Source organism: Macaca fascicularis, chromosome 8 (assembly GCF_037993035.2).
Source record: "Macaca fascicularis isolate 582-1 chromosome 8, T2T-MFA8v1.1".
NCBI lineage: Eukaryota > Metazoa > Chordata > Mammalia > Primates > Cercopithecidae > Macaca > Macaca fascicularis.
The window spans coordinates 13,448,683-13,468,511 of NC_088382.1; the positions used below are offsets into that span (position 1 = coordinate 13,448,683).

The window sequence follows — 19,829 nt, forward strand, 5'->3', positions numbered from 1 at the left end:
AAAGTGCCAAGAACTGCACCCAGAATGTTGGTACTTAAAGACCTTTAAACATTCCGATGTTGCATTTTAGTACCCGGGTAAAACAGCAAAGTTATGACAGAGGCAGACGCAGACCCTCGGTGAGGTGATGGCAGGAGGTGGATCACCGACCCTGGAACGAGGGCGTGGTCTGTTCGAGGCTGAACAAAGTGCATGTCGTTGTGTGTGCCACGGAGGTCCCTCTGGTGAAGTCCTGGAAGGGTCCATGTGGCTGAGCCGTGCAGTCTTTCCATGACGTCCGGCAGGAGCAGAGCTTTCGGGTGCAGCCTTGCTCTTGTGTGCACGGCCCTCAACTGTCTCAAAAGTCTGAGGCTTAAAGCAGGCTTGGGGTTTCCTTACACCTCCCAGACATCTAATTTGCCTGGCAAACATGTTTTTCTTGGGTGTAAAGGTGAAGGAGTGGGTGACTCTGGTGAAAGTGTACTAATTACTGCACTTCTGGGTCAGTGACGCTTGGTTGAAGACACTATCTGCCCTGGGTGGACATCTCTGGGGTGGTGAAAACCGGTGGCTGGATGTCACGGGGTTGCCAAGAAGATGCCAGCTTTTTCCTTTTTCCTCAGTAACAACACCCTACTTTGTTTAGGGAAGCAGCACACCCAGCTGAAAATCCAATTCTCTTGTACGGCGAAGCGGCTGGTGACACAGGTCCAGATGCTGGGATGCTGATGGGGGTTCCTGGAGTGGGAGGTGTCGGGAGGCTTTCTTGACCCACAGCAGCCCTGAGCCCTTGTCCGGCCGTCTTGCCTGGGGCATGATGCCTGGAGGGAAAGCAGCTTTGGGGACCCAAGTGCCAGAAGCCAGAGTCTTGGCCTGTGGGGCAGGCCTGGGCCAGGCTCCTCAGAGGATGTCACAGAGCTGCTGCCCATGCGGGGACCACCCACCTCTGAGCCCCATGCAGATTTTCCTCTGTAGCCAAGTGAAATGCTGGTACGGCGAGTGAGGCAGTCAGAGGCACCTTTTGTGGAAGGAAGACAAAGCTGGAGAGAAAGAGGTTTTCCTAAAAGGTAAAAGGAGCTGATACTTCGTTAGGGATAAGTCCTAGGAGTGTGGTTGCTGATGGGTGGAAAACTGTAGCCAGAGAATAAGTGGGAATAGCCCTTGTTGGTATTTAACTGATTGGTTCACGAATGGTCTGAACAGTTCTAGTGAAAAGAACATTTTGGAAACAGAAGTTTTCATCCTGCCTGACAAGCAGCATGACCGTGGGCTGTTTCATCCTTCCTGGGCAACAGTGAGAGGGTCTCAGGCCCTTCTGGCCCTGTGCTGGCATTTCCTCAGGGTGTGTGTCCCATCCCGAATAGGCTGGAATGCCTCTGGGTGCAGCTGAGCCTCTTGAAAAGGGAAGAGTCATGTGACGTGCTCTGGGTGAACAGGAAAATGAGGGAGGACAGGAAGAGGGGCCTGGAGGTGAGGAGGATGGTGAGCAACCTGGGGACAGGTGACGGAGGGTAGCGCAGGGGACAGGGGATGGAGGGTAACACCACTTCTCCAGGTGCCTTTGGGGGATACTGCCACCTCTCGCACCCCAGAGTGAAGTCAACAGGATTCTGTTCCCAGGAGCCCCAAAGCCTGGCAGCTGGGATTGGCCCAGTATGAACCACCGTTCACTGGCTCTGCACCCTGAGACAGGCTCCCTGGTGTTTCCACCCTGGCTTCCCATCTGGACAGTGGGACCCTGAGTGTCACCTTCACAGCTGCGCCCGGAGTCCTGGACTCCAGCGTGTCGTCGGCACTCGTTAGCGTTTCTTTTGTTGTGGTCCGTGGATGAAGTGGCTCTTTCTTTATGTGTTCACAGCCCTCCTGCTCACTTTACCTTCTGGGAACACTTTTTAACATAGCTTCGTATGTGGGGAGGACTCGAGTGATTAATCGAATGTTTCGTCAGGTGCGGTTCTTCTGTTTCCCAGTTTTGACACAACATTTGGTGAAATTTCCAGGGACTCCTGTGGTCAGCCTCACAGTTTCACTCTGTCACTTTCTAATGCAGTATTCTTTGGGAGTCTTTTAAATTAAGTACCATCATTTCAAAATAAGTTTTATAATATGCAGTTTCAGGTTAATTCTTTACCTTTGTGTGTCAGGCAGTGGCTCTCCACCTGTGAGTAGTCAGAAAGGTTCGCGCAGTTTTCCAGGGCGGCCTTTGCATTTACTGGAACTATTAAGAACTGTTTCCTGCTTAGGCCGTGGTTGACACACAGTGCGCGTGAGGCCATGCGTGGCTTAGCGTCTTCTGCAGGCTTAGAGGTCACTTTCTGTTCTTCCCCAAGCCTGCTCTGCTGTGCCGAGTGTTCACTGCGGGCGACGGTCACACTGTCTGGCACAGGCCACCGAGGCCACAGGGCGGACTCCACCTAGCGGAGCCTGCAGAATGGCAGAGCCCAGCCCTTCACAGGGAGCAGAAAGCGCAAGCCTGTGATCAGAGCTGTGCTAGCCCAGAAAGCCTCCGAACAGGTTTAATTTAGGAATCAGCTCCTACCAGCTGCCCATGTTTAGGATGTGTTTGAGATTTTGTGATTTTTCCTGCACTGAAGCTACTGGGCTGGCTCTGAGTCACCGTCATGGGACTTCAGGTTGCCCCGACGGGAAGCGGCGGAGGCGGAGGGCCGCACAGAGGCTTGCTGCCGTGATAATGAAGGGCTTGTTGCCTCTTGGAACAGCGAGTTCAAGCTCTTTGTAATTGTCAGCGTAAATAGTGACCCGCTGAGGACATGGCTGTAATTCAGGGTGGCATGGTTGATTGTCATCATTGATATCAGGTACCTGCCTGTAAAATGATGGTACCCATAGTGCGGCTCCAGGAGGGCAGCTCCTGCCAAACACACGTGCTCCTGGGCCCCCGCAGGCAAGGTCGTGCTGCCAGCCAGGCCTGCAGCGGTGGGTGCAGGGGGTCTTCATGGCACTGAGGGCCTCCCTCGTTTGCTTGTGGGGCCCAGCCCTCTGTCCCTCCCTGTCCCCATTGCGGCTCCTCCCTGGGTTCTCCCAGCCCCATGCACACCTCCGTCTTCACAGCTTCCGTAGTTTTCTCGTGGGAGCCCCACGTGGGCGCCTGGGCAGGGATCGTGTGTTAGTTGAGTTCTCTCCAGCCATCCCTGGCTCATGGCTCAGCAGGTCCCTTCAGATGAGTCAGTCAGCTGTGTGGCTGCATGTTCAGGATACTTGTCAGGGGCCTTCCTCAGGTCAGAGCAAGACCTACGCTCACCTCCTCCGCGGGACTTTGGAGCCTGCCCTGGAGAGACGCCAGCCACGTCCAGAGGGGCCGCCCGGGTCCCCGCGGGCTGGTGGGAGTGACTTCTGAGCCACTCGAGGCCCCACTTTGTGTTCCTACACCCCACAAAGCCACTTAAAGCACCATATTCTGGTGCCGTGTGCCTCTCGAGTGTGGCACACAAGCCTGGACGGGGATGTGAGCGGGCACTGCCTTCCTCAGGCTGCACTTGTGTTTTGGGGCCCCTGGAGCACTCCTGCCTGTGATTCTCGCTGCTGTCTGGGCTCCCCTAGAGGGTCTCACCCGCAACCTGAGGGCCACATTGGCAGCCACTGAGGAACCGGCAGGTCCGGCGTTGGTCCCACTCAGTCCTTCTGGACTTTGGTGACAGAGGAGACAGCAAAGCTTCAGCTGGGAACCCCAGACCTTCTCTGCTTGGGACCCTGGGACTGAGATAGCACAGATCCTGCCATCCACGTGCTGGGGTCCCCCCTGTGCAGCTCCCTCCTCTGGTCAGGGGCCGCGCCCTTGGGCTGGGCAGCTCCGGGTCCTCACACTCAGGGGCTCAGGGCGGGTCCTGGATGCAGAGAGAAGGAAAAGGACGGCGGTTTGAGCCCAATTGTGTTGGCTTCATCTTCTGCCTCTTGTCCCTAAATACATTTGCAAAGTTTTCCAGATGAAAACTCAGAAGGGATTTTTAATGACTGGAATCTGTGAATTCCATGGAAGCCAAGTCTGTCCTCAGCTGGTCACTGTTTATGCTAACAGTTATAAACAGCATGAACTTGCTGTCCTGAGAGGCAACACACCCTCCATTCTCTCTGCAGTGCAGCTGTCTTGGTGGATGGAACATGCCCCTCCTCCCTCCCTCTCCCTTCCTCTCTTCCTCCCTCCCCCCTCCCCTCTCCCTCCCTCCCCCTCCTCTCTCCCCCTGCGCCCCCCCATCTCCCTACCTCTCCCCTCCTCTCTCCCTCCCTCCCTCCTCCTTCTTCCTGTCTTCTCTCACCTTTCTCCCCTTACCTTCTCTTCTGGGTGAGGGACAGAAGAGAAGAGACCTCCGGAATCTTCTTCTTCATCCAAGCAGCTTGGGGGCAGCATCAACAGCTGCAATTTGCCTGTCCCAGCAGGTGCCTCAGGGCAGTCTTTCTAATGGGAATCCTGGAATCATGTCTTTCCTTAATGTGTCCTAAAGGCTGGAGGACATGAAGTGAAACAATGCTCCATGCTCAGTCCTGTGATTTTGTGTATTTATTGGACTTACTTTGAAATTAAACTAAATGATACCCAAGGTAGAGCATTAAAAAAAAAAAAAAGAAAAAAAAAAGAAAGAAAAAAACAGGCTATGGTGTTTGAAAAACAAACAAAACTGTTTGGTTTGTTGGTTTGTTCTTAGACCTTCACAGGCTCCTAGGTCACACGTTTCAGTTTCTCAGCGAGTGACTTTCTCTCTGGAAGCCATGTCAGCCTCTTGTTTGAGGATGTCAGCCACAGCAGAAAGAAGCACTCTATAGACCCTGTGCTCAGCACCTTGGCATGAGCTCCTGCCATCTTCTGTTCATGCTCATCACAGCTCTGTGCAGTGGGCGTCCTCCCGATCCATGTGGGAGGACAGAGGATGGAGGCGGAAGGGTGGGTGACGGCAGGATCACATGAGGCGTCTCTCCTGAGGTAGGGAGGGGAACCGGCCCAGGACCTCAGTGCCCGTCGCGTCCTTCCTCCTCCTCTTCTGCCTCTCTGTGACTGTTTGACTCAGGCTGCAGGGACAGACATGAGTATGTGCAGAGCGTGTGTGCACCCCTGGGGGTGTGTGCTGGTGTTGGTGGGGACAGATGTGTACAGAGCGTGTGTGCACCCCTCGGGGGTGTGTGCTGTTGTTGGCATGGACAGATGTGAGCATGTACAGAGCGTGTGTGCACCCCTGGGGGTGTGTGCTGGTGTTGGCGGGGACAGATGTGTACAGAGCGTGTGTGCACACCCGGGGGTTGTGTGTGCTGTTGTTGGCACGGACAGACGTGAGCATGTACAGAACATGTGTGCACACCTGGGGGTGTGTGCTGGTATTGGCATGGACAGACGTGAGCGTGTACAGAGCATGTGTGCACACCTGAGGGTGTGTGCTTATGTTGTTTTGTAAGCGGCAAATATGTGGCCCTTGCGTCAGGCGGCCCTGCACCCATGCTGAGTCCATCAGTGGCCCTGGGGTTGGGGTCTCCATCTCCCCAGACAGCACTCGAGTGTCTTGAGGTTTCAGATTCTTCCTCTCTGGGTACTTGGGCCTCCTCAGGACCAAACATCAGAACCAGCCAACTGCAAACTGCGAGAATGTTCAAATCCATCTTCAGTAGGAAAACAAAAGCAATTGGAATAATTTTCCAACATGATCCCGTGGTTAAGCCATTAGATACTCCAGCCAACAGATTGAGTCACTTTAAAATTCACACCGATTAAAATGGTTTTGAGGGTTGCAGAGCTTTACCACTAAACCTTGAAATAATTGAAGCGTTCTGCTCCACTTGCTTACTAACTAGGGTTGGGGATAACTTTCAGTCCAAAGTAACAACCTTCTAAATCCAGCTTCGATGCAAGGCTCCCACTGACACAGGAAGAGACAGTGGCCCTTGTTTATTCTCCTGTGTTCACATACTTTGTCATTTTTTTTTGTATCCTGATCATCACTTGTGCTTTTCCAATTGAAACTAAAGGGAGTTTAGTTCTGTTTTGGAGAAGCTGTGGTTAGTGGTTTCTTTTCATGGTTTGCTTAATCTCTTAAGTCTGGTGCTTACGTTTACCCAAATGCACTTTTCTTTAGTAGGACAGTGCAGTAGCCCAGGGCTTCTTCCTCCATATCTGCTCCCCAGGAGGCCCCCTAGGAATGGGCACTGGAGATCCAGCCGCTCTCCGTGTGCCGTTTTTTTTTTTTTTTTTTTGAGACGGAGTCTCGCTCTGTCGCCCAGGCTGGAGTGCAGTGGCGTGATCTCGGCTCACTGCAAGCTCCGCCTCCCGGGTTCACACCATTCTCCTGCCTCAGCCTCCCGAGTAGCTGGGACTACAGGCGCCCACAACCGCGCCCAGCTAATTTTTTGTATTTTTAGTAGAGACGGGGTTTCACCGTGGTCTCGATCTCCTGACCTTGTGATCCGCCCGCCTCGGCCTCCCAAAGTGCTGGGATTACAGGCGTGAGCCACCGCGCCCGGCCCGTGTGCCGTTTTCTTTGAGTCCAATGTAGGTTTGGCTCAGAGAAGAAAAGAGGCCTCCAGGTTAGGTACCTCTGGCTGCTTGCTTGTGAAATGTTTAATTTTACACATTGATAGTTGTAGCTCGCAGGATTACTGCAGTCATAAGAACAAGAAACACTCCCATAAAGTAGATAGGCAGAAAAAAGCCATAAAAATTTAATAAAGTGCAAATAAAATGATGTTGTAAGAATGTACAGTGGGAAATGCTCTCAGTCCAGCCAGATTGGCTGCGGCGTCCTCTTGTAAATACATTCAGCCACGTGTGGCCCTGATTGCAATCACTACTGTGAATTGTGATCCAGAATGTTCTTGGGGGGCCGATGCCTGGACTGTGCCAGCAGCTGAGTCTGATTGGGTGTCACGGCGGTGATGTGCTTAGTGCGGCCAGCTGGGCTGAGGGGTGGCCACCCATGCACTCGCCACGTGCAGTCGTTATTCTGGTGATGGAGTTGCACGCGGCGCGGCTTGTCCACCTGGGCTATTTAAAGTACCGGGAACCCAACCGTGGGCGGGTGCCTCCTGATATGGGAGCTGTCTTTTTTATCCAGGGCCCTCTGGCGCTGCAGACCCCGGCTGCTGGTTCCTGAGCCCATAGGGAGGCACTGGAGGGCTCTGTTGGGCCATGGAGGTCCCCGAGCAGGTGGTCACTCATTGCTTGTGGAGTGGTCCATGGCCTGTGAGTTTATTCCCGGGGTCTGTGTGGGCAAGACTAACCATTTCACAGCTGGGCACTTACACAGGTGACACTAGTTAAAGTGGAATCTATATTAGCTTGCACGGGCGTGCGTGAGGAGCTGGGAGGGTGGGGGAGGCTTGGTCTTAGCACTGGAGACCGGGTTCCTGATATTTCTGCCAGGGCCCCTGTGGGTCCTGAAGACAGTGGGTGCCCTATGGACCAGGGGATGCGGAAGCCTCTAGAGGCTGTGGGAGGAAAGGAGACGGTCGCTTCCCCAGAGCCAGCCCTGCCGACACCTCAACGTTAGCTGGTGGGACCTGTTTTGGACTCCAGCTTCCAGAAATGTGAGAAAATAAGTCAGTGTTTAGGGTGCTAAATTTGGGGTGATTTAGTGGAGAAATAGAAAACTAGCCCACAAATGTGCACGCATTGAAATGTGCTCTGTCCCGGTGTTCACAGTGGTGTGAGGGGGATGACATCAGGTTTCGGGGAACTGTGCAGTTTTAGTGAAGGAAGGGGGCTCGCCACGCCTTTCCTCATATAACTGAAGGTATGTATGCCTGCCACACCGCCCAGGAGACAGGGACTAGAATTCTGACTTTATTTCTTATGGCAACCAAGCCACAGTCAGAACAGGGTGAGGGCTGAAATGAGCTTCCTGCAGCCTGAACTGGGAAGAGGAATCGCAAGTAGTTTGTTTTTCTACACAGACCTGTCCTTTCAGGTTTTGTTGAGTTCTGGAAAAAGGGAGAAGCCAGGCACACCTCGGCAAGGGACAGTGTTTCTGCAGGTGGGGCGGCTTCAGCCTGAATGTGGCCGTGTGGCTGGGAGGCTCAAACTGCCCTCCAAGGGCACTCATCTGTTCCTATTGCACTAATACCTCGTTTACAGAAATCCACAGAAATTCCAGAGAAGTGCGGGAGGCCTCTGGTCTGAATGGGTTTGTGTGGATCAAGGTCATGGGGTGTTGTCGCAAGTACTTATCCTGATCTGGCAGAAGCTCTGTTCCCAAATAATTATTCCACAGTTTCAGAGCCTATATCTGAGTGACAGTCTTTTAACTTTGTTGCATGAAAGCAAACAAAGTATGTCTTGAGGGTCTAAAATTCCATTTAGTAGTCACGGCTGTAAACTCATACATGGGGCTTTGGGATGGAGTGAAAACCACCGTCACCTGGCGTGGACGCTGCGTGGTATTTTTAGCGTGGTGGCCTGCTGGTGCCTTGAGTTCCATCTGCAGCATGAGCAACAGCTGTGCATTTGAGAAATGTAGGCAGGTCAGCTTGCTCCTCCATGGGCCTGCGGGGATGCGGGTGAGGGGCCTGGGATGAGGCCACGTCAGTGGGAAGGAGCTTGGTTGTGTCAGCAGATATGGCTGCCTCTACAGGCCCGCAAGCCAGCCAGAACCCAGTTTTCCTTTGGTCATCTAATGCCAGAAAAAAAACCTGTTTCTTAGAGATTCTTGTAATTTACATTAATGAACTATTTGACCATACATAAAGTGTTATAAATGCATGAGGTTTTACAACTTGGCAGATGTGTAACTCACATGTTAGGATTGAATCAAACTATTGAAGATACTTGTTTCACTTGAAGGTTTTTAGCATTTTATGCACAAACCAAATGCCAATAGCATTTTGAAAGCGTATTTTGGAATTTTAAACACAGAATGGGACAGTGCTGGGTCTCTGGGATGCTGGTGTGGTGGACGTGACCTCAAGTTCTTGGAGCTTGCAAGCAAGCAGGATTCCTAAATTGTCACACCTGCAGTGCTGGAAGTCAAAGTGGATTTCTGTAAACGAGGTATTAGTGCAATAAGGAACAGATGAGTGCCCTTGGAGGGCAGTTTCTGAGCCTCCCAGACACCCCAGGAAGAAGCGGGGGAGGGGGGGCAGTTACCCACCAGAACCTGGATGGTGGAGCCAGGTTTGCTGGGGTCCTGCGTGGCAGGTCATTACGTGCAATAAGGAACAGGCGAGCGCCCTTCACAACCGCAAGTGGTAGACGCCCCAAGGTGGGGGATGGGGTGGGGTTCGGTTATCCACCAGAGCCTGGATGGTGGAGCCGGGTTTGCTGGTGGTCCTGCGTGGCAGGTAATTACGTGCAATAAGGAACAGGTGAGCGCCCTTGAGGGCGGTTTCTGGGCCCCCTTCGCAACCGCAAGTGGAAGACGCCCCAAAGTGTGGGGGAGGGGTGGTGGCCGGTTATCCAATGGGGCCAGATTTGCTGGTGGCCGCTGCGTGGCAGGTCACTGAGTGGAGCGATGGGAGGTGAGTGGAGTGGGAATAGAGGACGTACCCTCCACAGCTACTGCTGGGAGTTCGCTCTGGTGGCAGAGGGGGCATAGAGGGATTCCCATCAGGGGCAACACAGCTGGGGTCCCACGTGTGCTGGATGCCGAGGTGTGGCCGCATGTGATCTCAGTCTCCACAGCCGCTCTGGGACGTGGATTCAGTTACCTTCCCATCTCACATTTGAGAACTCTCAGGGGCTCACATCACAGCTGGGTGGGGTGGAACTAATGTCTCAGGCAGGACGTTGGCCCCAGAGCCCAGCTCTTAACCCACCCCTGCTGTTTTCAGTCCACCAAACTTGTAGAGAGGGGGGTGTGGTGGGGGGGGCAGAGGTCGTGCGTTTCAGGGGCAGCTGAGAAACCAACACAGTAGAAGAGGGGCAGGAAATAAACCAGGCAGGAGACACAGGCAGTGTTTGGGAGATCTGCGTGGGGTCTGGGGGCCACCTCTGGGCCTGTGAACCCCGTTCTGTGCTCTCGGCTTGCCCAACCTTGGCCCTCAGACACATGCTGCGCACTTCAGGTGAAATCTCAGTCCCTCGCGTGGTGCGGGCATCTTTTCTCCCTGGCTTTGTCTCTCCTTAAATCACAGAGTCTCAGTGGGGATGGTGGGGTGGTTGGTGGTCCATGGAATTTGCCCTCCACCTCCCCATCCTTGTCCTGTCTGGCCTGTTACCTGAATCTGTGTCTCTTCAGAGCCTGCAGATGTGTGGAGGCCACGGCAGCCTCTCGCTGACCGACCTCTCTAACTTTTGTATTCATCAGAATCATGTTAAATGCTGATTCCTAGGCACCCCATTAGACTCTCTACGCCTGCCTGGTGTGGGTACTTTGAGGAAGGTACAGAGGGTTGCTGGGCTGTTCCAGGAGGGAATTTGCATTTGTGGAATGTCCACTGTGCTCCTTCCAGCACTCTACTTTCCACACACGTGGCATTAAACCTGGAAGACCTCTGGGTGCTGTGCTGGGTGAGGAAGCCCCGGCTGGACGAACGGCTGCTGGGGCTCGGACTTGATTCCTGGGCTGGGGGCTGCGGGCTTACTCTGTTCAGTGGGCCTGCTGATGGGATGCCCTGGGAAGTCCTGCTGTGCACTCAGGGAGGTGCAGAGACAGGCTCAGGAAATACAGACCATGGATTTAAAAATTCCTACTGGAAAATCTTTTATGAGCAAATTTGCATCTGACAGAAGACAAGCATTGCTTGAATAATTGGATTGTTTACAAAACTGGTCCTATGAACAAACAGATTAGTTTTCATTCATGCCTTGTGTATAACGTAAATAGGAACTATTACAGCAACCTATATTAACTTTCAATTTTGTATCAGATTGCATTCCAGATTACAAATGGCTGCTTGATAATCTAATTGATAAAACGGAGGAATTTGGTACTTGGAACCCAGAGTGAAGAGAACAGAATTGCTTTGGTTTCTCAAAAGCATGTGACAGGGGTGACCTGGGGTGAAGAGAAGTGGTTGGAGTCATTACACTCGAGGAGATGACCTGCCCCAGCTTTTCTCAGCTGTCTTCTGGATAAAACAAAAGAGTGATAAACGTGGAAAACTTCAGCACTGAGTTCGTCTATGCCCTGAGCTTCTCATACGGTCATTAATGTGACCGGGCTGTATCTGTGAAGCCTCCATACAGGCACGAAGGAATTAGGCTAGAGTAAGACAGCCGGCATCCTCTGGCGTCTGGGCCACGTGTCATTTCCTAAAGCCTTTTTGGATGAAATGACAGTCGCAATGTCTGATGTTCAGAGGAGTGTAATCTCACGTATGAGATGCAGATTTTAAGCACCAAAGCCAGGAAGCTTGGTGGGAGTGGCCATCTTCCAAGTGGTTTTCTGTGCTGCCATGGACGAGGTGTGGATGTGTCATCCGTTGGTGAGATCCACTAGTGAAAGGGCTAAGCAAACCCTTATGGGGGAGGGGGGTGGTGTTTGTGAAGCTACATCTCTTCTGGCATCCCAAGTAAATACATTTTATAAAACTTGTGAATTTAACCCTGACGCTAACCCTGAGTGTTGAAGTCTGGTGCAGTGTCTTGAGCCCTCTTCTGCATTGAGGGTGAGTGACTGTAAATGACCAATTCCTCAGTGGTGAAAGTTCAAATTTAGCTTCCCTGAGGAAGCCAGACCTCAGTCACCCATGTCTCCATTGTAAACACTGCGGCCTCTATATGGGTGGCTGCAAGTTTCCAGGTCCTCCTTGGAGAAGCAGCCGTGCGGTGCTTGGTGATTTGATAACATCAGCCACCTGCTGTCTTGTCTAATCATGGTACAAATGATTCTCCTACAAGGAAACATCTGGTTTCTTCCCCGATCCATGGAAGAAGCAGCCCACCTAGTAACTGCACCGTCCTCTGTACATTCACAGTGAAGTCTGTCTGTCTGTGAGGAGTGTCATGTATGTCGTGGGAATCACGGGAATTGCCTTAATTCTTCCTCTTTTTGAGGGCTCGGGCAGCTCTGCCTGTTTTACCTGGGATGAGCAGCGGGTGGTCTCTGGCTGCTGTGGGACTAGGGCTTGGGGTGCGTCATCACATCTGGTGGCCTGTCGAGGTGGGCATCAATGTCTTTTGCCTGTTGGCTGAGGCAGTTGTGATGCCATGGGGGTCATGCTTGTGTCGGGGCCAACCCAGTTCTTCCCATGCACACCTCTCCTGCTGGAGTGCCTTTCCTTATGATGACGTGTTGAATTAGCGTGGAGAATGTGGAGAGGCTCTGGGCCTCTCCTTCCCATTCTTACTCCCTGGAGCTGTGATGCCCAACAAGGGAGCCCATAGCCAGAGGCTCCTTTAAATTTAATTAGAATAAAGATTTGATTATATAGCTAAACACATTTGAAAAGAACTTCACAGATTAAATTCCAGATTCAGCCCTTCAGGCCCAGTGGCCACGTTTTGGGGCTCAGCAGCTGTAGGTGGCTGTTGTCTTTCAGTGTTGACTGAGCAGATTGGGATGTTTCCAGTTCAGCAGGCAGTTCTCTTGCATGGTTATGCCTGTGGTGAGGGCACCTTGGCTGGAGAGCCTCGTGGGGATCCCTTAGGCCTCTGGCTGCAGCCAGGCTGCACGGTTCCTGTGCCCTGGGTCCTCTGAAGGCCCAGATGGATCCCACCACAGAGTCAGCACTGCTAGACTTGGGTACTGTGTGTAGACAGCAGAGGGGCATGTCCAGGCCTTGCTGACTGGCCTCCTTGGCCAGGCTCCCCTATCCAAGTCTTCAGGGGAAATGCATCCACCATCCACACCGTGCACCAGAAGAAAACTGCAGGCTTCTCTGTGGGTGGTGAATTGAGATCATGCAGAGTGACTAGGCTTGGGCTCCTGGCCAGCGTGGAGCCTGATGATAGCTTTAGGTGGAACCTGACATGCCTCCATGTGTACATGGCAAAGAGAATGCAGTGTTGTCAGCTTGAATCTAAATGTGCTCCCGTTTTGAGGTGGAAGGTTCTGGGATTATTGGAAATTGGTGATTGTCCTGCTGTGGAGTACTTTGAATGCAGGCACTGGTTTAGGATAACCCTGGTTTCCTGGTCCTGTATGTGGGCATCCCTGACTCTGCTGGGCTGGAGGAAGGCAGGGTAGACGGGAAGGTGACAAGAGGTCAGGTGTTTCCAGCTGTGGGGAGTGATGCCATCAGATGGCCGAGATCAGGAGGGTGGTGGCCAGGGGACCAAAGCGGAGGTGCGAGGAAATGCCATGTTTCCTGGGGCGTGGGGAGGACCTGTTGAATTCTATTCCTGGGCAACAGTTCTTCCATTCTCAGGAATCTCTGCCATTGTAATTGAGCAACAAATTCAGTAATTGCTCTAATCACTTACTGTTAAGTCCCCATTCCACTTACCATGAATTAGCAACAGTGACAACAGTTTGCCTGGTCAAGCCTTGCCAAGAAAAAACCGTGGAACTGGTTTTAGTTGCCTTGATTTCCTTCCAAATCAGATTCCTTAGCGGCTTGTGTCCCCACAGCTGCTGCAGTTCCTCCTGGGCCTGGCAGGCACATTCCACACATTCACATCTCAGCTCAGATGCAGGCGTGCACATTATTTACAGAAAATCGCACTGTGCTGTGATCGGCTTGAGCTGACATTTTCTAGGTGGGAGGTGGAGGCCGAGGACCTGTGAGGGACTGTCCGAGTGTCCTCTCATTGACTTGGAGCCAGGTGTACATTTGTTCTTCAAAAGTTCTAATGGTATGAAATTAGAAATATGAATTTTTAAAATTCACGTGTTATGAACTCTGTTCAGTGATTTCCTCTGAAATGAGAGACTATTTGCAGACAAGGCAGTTGGCCTGCAGCTCTCCTTAGAACTGTCCTAAGACCTCGATGCCATCCTATGGTCTCTTCTTGGATGTGGGGTGCGCTGCTTGAAGCAAAACCAAAGGAAAGAACGTGGTCAGTGAGCATCACTACTGCAGCCAGCTCAACGCGCACACCCACTGGGAGGGGGGCCGGATCACTTAACATTGTAAATGCATTTAACACTAAACCAGCAAGTCAGCCAGGACTTTCTGTAACCAAACTGCCTGGCTCATGGGAACCTGACACTTGACTTTTCGGAAGAGAATACTTGCTTCTGTGGAGTGTCAATATTTGTCTTATTTCTTGAGACTTTGCTCAAAGTGATGAACATGTGTAAATTTGGACCTTTTTCTGTAAATTGGGCCACAGAGCTCTCTAGGCACAGTCAGGGGAGTAAAAGGCTGTGAAAGATGCCACCTGATGTGAGCCATGGCCAGGCACTTTGGAACCTGGGATCCCATCTCCAGCCTTTCAAAGGACATAGAGGAATATAAAATGCAGATGGGAGAGTTCATATTTTGGGCATCTCTGTTCTTTTGAAATCGAAGAGCAAAGAAAAAGTTTTGCCTCGAGGTCTTACCCCACACTTGTTTTTCTCCAGAGGTTTTAAAATTTTCTTAACTGCTTTTTTCTCCCCCGAATCTTGGGGAACTTCTATCTTCATATCTTCTTAAAAGATATGGTTAAATTGAACACTGAAATTTAAAAACATGCTTTCATATTTTTCTTTTAACGATGTATCTGACATTGGTGAAGAACTAAGTGGGTGTATTGGTTTACTTTTTTTTTTTTTTTTTTGAGACAGTCTTGATGTCTGCCCAGGCTGGAATGCAGTGGCACGATCTTGGCTCACTGCAGCCTCACCTCATGGTTCACGCCATTCTCCTGCCTCAACCTCCTGAGTAGCTGGGATTATAAGTGCCTGCCACCATGGCTTGTTCATTTTTGTATTAGTAGAGACAGGGTTTCAACATGTTGACCAGGCTGGTCTTGAAATCCTGACCTCAGGTGATTCTCTCACTTTGACCTCCCAATGTGCTGGGATTACAGGCATGAGCCACCACACTCGGCCTGGGATATTCTTGATTGTAATTGTAATAGATCCCTTTAATAAAAACAGAACAACAAAAAAGCTGTCTGAAAAGTCTCAAAATTAAAGAGCTCGCTTGGACAGGGATTTGGACACCAGTTGAATGGCCCAGCACAAACCATAGTTACATGGTCCACTGGGCCTGTTAGATCCTTAGGGGTATTTGAAGTGGTGGGGATATTTGCATTTCTGCCTCTGGATATCGTGTTAGTATGAATTCGACTAGTGTTTGAGGGCCAGGTTCAGATCCGGGAAAACAAGAGCCCCTGCTCTCACGGCACTTCTCTTCTATGTGTGTGTGTGAGGAAAATAGAAAGCATAAGATATTTTTTTCAATGAGCTGGGAAGATGGAAAAACAAGCTTAAGATGTTTACTTGTTCAGAAGAAGGAAAGTGCAAGGAATACTCAGCTTTGCTGCTGCTGAAGGAGGCCCCTGGCGGAGGCTGTTTCAGAGGTGGGGTTTCTCTGAGAAAGGCGGTAAGAGGCAAATAGGATGCCCCATCTGGTTTGCCAGAGATGGGGAAAGTTAATATCTCCAAAACAGCCTCAGCATTCTGGCAAAGGCTTCGGAAAATCAGCTAGGGTGTGGGACCCTTGTTGGCCGCTTGGTAGAAGGAAAACTTTGCTGGTCCTGAGGACTGTACTGTTCTTCCACTGCTATAAAGAACTACCTGAGGCTGGGTAATAAGGAAAAAAGGTTTAATCGGCATACAGTTCTGTGGGCTGTATAGGCTTCTACATCTGGGGACACTTACAATCATGGTGGAAGGTGAAGGGGAGGCAGGCATGCCTTCACATGGCTGGAAGGGGAGAGAGAGTGAAGGGGAAGGTGCCATGCACCTCCAAACAACCAGATCTCGGGAGAACTATCATGAGGACAACACTTGAGGGATTGTGATAAACCATTAGAAACCACCCCCGTAAGTCAATCACCTCCCACCAGGGCCCACCTCCAACACGGTTACAGTTCAGCATGAGATTTGGGTGGGGACACACAGCCACACCACGTCAGGCTTCCCATTCTTCTCCTGCACGTGCTTCGCAAATGGTTCTGTCACTGGTTTTTGTTTTTGTTGATACATAATATATGTACATATTTTCAGAGTGCATGTGATATCTTGATTCATCCCTATGTTGATCAAATCTGGGTACTTGGGATGTCTTTCACTTGAAATATTTTCTTTTCCTTGTGCTGGTAATGTTGAAATTATTCTCTCCTAGCTGTTTTGATAATACACAGTAGATGACCCACTGCCATGCCCCTGTTGATTTGTCAATAGTAGGTCTTGTGCTCCCATTAGGCTGTGTGTTTGTGCTTGTTACCAGCCTCTGCCCATCCTGCTTATGAGTGGGCTCTGCTGGGCCCTGTTGACCACCCACTCTTGGCCTCCATGAGATCTGCTCTCAGCTCCTGCTTATGAGTGAGAACATGCGCCGTTTCTTTGCTTGGTTCGTTCGCTTAATGTAATGTCCTCCAGCTCCATCCATGCTGTCGCGGATGACAGGACTCTCCGCTGTGTGGTGGAGTATTGTTCCTGTGTATGTTCGGGCCACATTCCCTTCATCCCCTGTTGATGGGCACTCAGGTGATTCTGGACCTTGGCTGCTGTGGATGGTCCTGCATTGAAGCTGGGAGCAGTCACTGGCTTCATATTCGGGGACGTGAGCCACTTTGATGTTCTCAAGCAGCCTATCCCCAAAGCCCTCCGTGGAATGCCGCATTCCTTTGTGTCCATGGCTTCCACTAGGATGAACCGTTGGGAAGGGGCTTTGAACGCTTGGGTTTCTGTCTTTGGTAGCCCGCTGCACTGACCAAGCAGGGGTCCCAGTGACCCTGGACACCACCTCACATAAGGTCCAAAGATGTAGTTAGGTTCTTTTTTTAACTTAAAAACACTTTTGACCTGGTTAAGCTATAGCATTATCAGTTAGTGTTTTTCCTATTGGAAAGGTGTATATTTTATTTTCTAAGAAGGAAAGAAATCCTGTTAAATACTCTAACCACAGATTAAATCATGTCAAGGAAAGGTACTATTTTGGGGGAAAATTGTCCCTTCATGTCAAAGATCAAGGAGGTGACTTACATTATTTCATTGAGTTAATTATGAAATCTTAAGTGGTTTTGAGAAGACGAGCTGTGGATGCTGCAAGACATGAGACTGATGGTGATTTAATGTCAGTCAGCCCTGACAGAATGTGGCTAATATTTAAAGCTTGCTCCAGTATTGCTTGATAGATTGTAAGTTAATGTAAAGATCTGTTTGATGCTTTTATTATACAAAATACTATTGAGAAAAAGTTTGACAGCCAAGGAACCGCCTTCAACCAGTTTCTTCCTAATTTCTATCACAGAAAAACTTGTCCTGTTAATTCCAGGATTTACTTTTGAAAAGTTCCTGTAAGGAGAGCAGAGGTATTGGTGGTTGAATGGTGACTTGAATTTAGGTGAAGATCGTTAAATATTTCATAGTCATGTTTTTCTTGGTGATTTTAGCAATTTTATATTAAATTTAGAACTGCGAATCAAACCAAATGTGTTCTTTTGCTTTTGTGATACTCCTTTGTATGACTATAGTGGTAAAGAATAATAAAATGTGTATAGGGTATTTTCTCTGTGTAGATGTTAGGATTTTTAGGGGAACAAATTAGTCATTCTTCTAATAGACATTGTGCTGTGTGTTGGGTCCTTTGTGTATTAGTTGAATTACTATAATGAGGACCACTTGAAAGTATGTTTCTATACAAGATCTTTTATATGCTGCCTTGTGTTATGCAAAATCCTTCATCCTCTAAGAAGACTAAGTAATGGGTTGGAGGAGAGGTTTAATTCCCCATTAGGTCTATTCCGAATGCCCAGAATTGAATGCAAGTATGAATTATGTTTTTGAAGTGGGGAGTGTGTGGTGGACTCCTTTTTAGGTCATGGGAGGGAGGTAAAGCAAAGATCAGATTTGCTGATGAACATTTGTGCATATTCTAGTGCGGAAGTCATATGATTTGACTGCACCTGCGTACTCTGATTTTGGTGTCATTAGTGTCCGTAGCCACAAGCCTCAGCCGCCTCTGGGATCCACTCTGAGGGACTGTGGTGAGGGTTATTACAGAGTCATGTGTGTTAGCGAATGGCACAAATGGCCTTGTGGGCCTACTTTGGCTTTGTTTGAACCTGTAGATTGTTAAACTAATTTTAGTTTAACATTCTGAGGATTATAAATTGATTCTTGTCTAAGAAGAGGTTTCTGTTGTCTTTGAAGACAGGAGCCACAATACAGGAGGTCCCTGGCTCACAATGGTTACATTTGTGATTTTTTTTCAACCTTGTGATGGTGTGAACTAGTCACACTCAGTGCATTATTTGGCCCGAGATGGGCTGCCTGTGGATCAACCCGTTGTAAGTTGAAACTATTATGTCAAATGCACTTTCTATTTAGGATATTTTCAGCTTACGTTGGGTTTATTGGAACAGTTTCATCCCATGGTAAGTCAGGGAGCATGTGTGCTCATAAAAGTAGAGACGATCTCATAGATACCATTAGGTATAAAGTCTCTGATGTTACAGAGATACGATGAAAACAATCAAGTGGGACTTGGAAGCCTTGGAGGGACTCACATGGTGGCTCCTGGAATGCAAACGTGAGCGCTACTGGCATCTGGATGTGACGTCTGTGCCTTCTGCTCAGCCCAGTGGGTTATCAGCTGCTCTCGAGGGCAGAGAGGTCCAGCGTTCCTGTGTTTAGGTGTTTGAGCTGCCTTGAGGCTAGCTCAATTCTCACTGGTATCTTCAAGGCTTTAGGCCTTCTGAACAAGCAGGAGGAAGGATGACTTTGTAGAGCTTTGGAAATCTCAACGGACTTCAGGGCCATCCCCCTTGGCAGGAGAGAGCCCCACTGGAGGCGAGCAGGGTGCCGTGCAGGCCTGTGCTGGGCCCAGGCATGTAGGGACGTTGTGAGGGCCACAGGACACAGATCGGTCTTGGTTCACAACTGGTGTCGATGGCCACGCAACATTTGTGGCAGGTACATGAGTGCAGGGACGTGGGTTTTGGGGTGTGCGTCCTGGTTGCCTAGTTGCTTGGAAGACTCCTATTCAGACCCCAGCCTGAGTCACCGTGACAGGCCTCCCGCTTCACACACCACACGGAAGCCGTGGTGTCGGTCACTGACGCCCTCCAGATGTCAGAAATGCGTGTATATCTTCCCTGGTCTCAGGATGGGTCTTGTTTTGAGGTTATAGTAAACGTTCTTTAAGAGGGGTTTTGGATATTTTTTTGTTTGCAAGGAGGCAGCAGGGAGTGCTTGAGCAGTGAGATCCCCTTCCCAACCAATGAGAATTCAGATCACAGCAGGTAATTACGGCAGCGGGGCGAGTGGCCAATCCTGAACTGTGGCTATGGTTGGAGTGTTGCCCCGCGGACAGAGCTTGCTGGGGCCTCCGTGGTCCCCTGTGGGGTGTGTGGAGCGCATGAACTGGGTGCTGCTGGGCCGTGGCTGGTTCCCCAGCCTGGGGTTTATGCAGGACTCGTTCTGAAGACAACTTGAAACCCAGGAAGCAGCACGAGAACGGGTTTGTGCGTTTCTGGATACTTGGTGCTTCCTAGTCTCAGTCGCTTTGCAGGCTCTGAGGGATCTCCCAGGAAGACTTGCACAGTCGGCCCCCGGGGTGGATGGGGCTGCAGCGGGTCTTGCAGGAGCTGGAAGTGGGGCGGGGGGTGAATGTCTCACAAGCGGGACCTTTCAAATGGGCCCAGCAGGATGCATCTGTGGAAATGGTGCCACCTAATGCAGGGCTGCGGGCAGCAGGGCCTGAAAGGCTACAGCGGGCTCTGTTTCTGCTCTCTGGAGAGAGTCTCTGCATGGTTTTCCTTGGTTTTTGTCTGTCTGGAGGCTGCTTCCCCCTTTCTTGGGCTTACCTAGCCTTCTGAGCTTCCTTATTGAGTATGACAAAGCCCTGAGAAGGCATTTTTATCGCATAATTATGTT

General features: G+C 50.5%; 1 protein-coding gene and 1 pseudogene across 1 annotated transcript in view; both read left to right on the forward strand.

Annotated features, from left to right (window-relative positions):
- LOC135964491 (SH3 domain and tetratricopeptide repeat-containing protein 1-like) overlaps positions 1 to 19,829 on the forward strand; it is a 412,105-nt gene that overhangs the window by 100,585 nt on the left and 291,691 nt on the right. The window lies entirely within an intron of this gene.
- LOC135964492 (uncharacterized) lies at positions 2,814 to 3,705 on the forward strand (annotated as a pseudogene).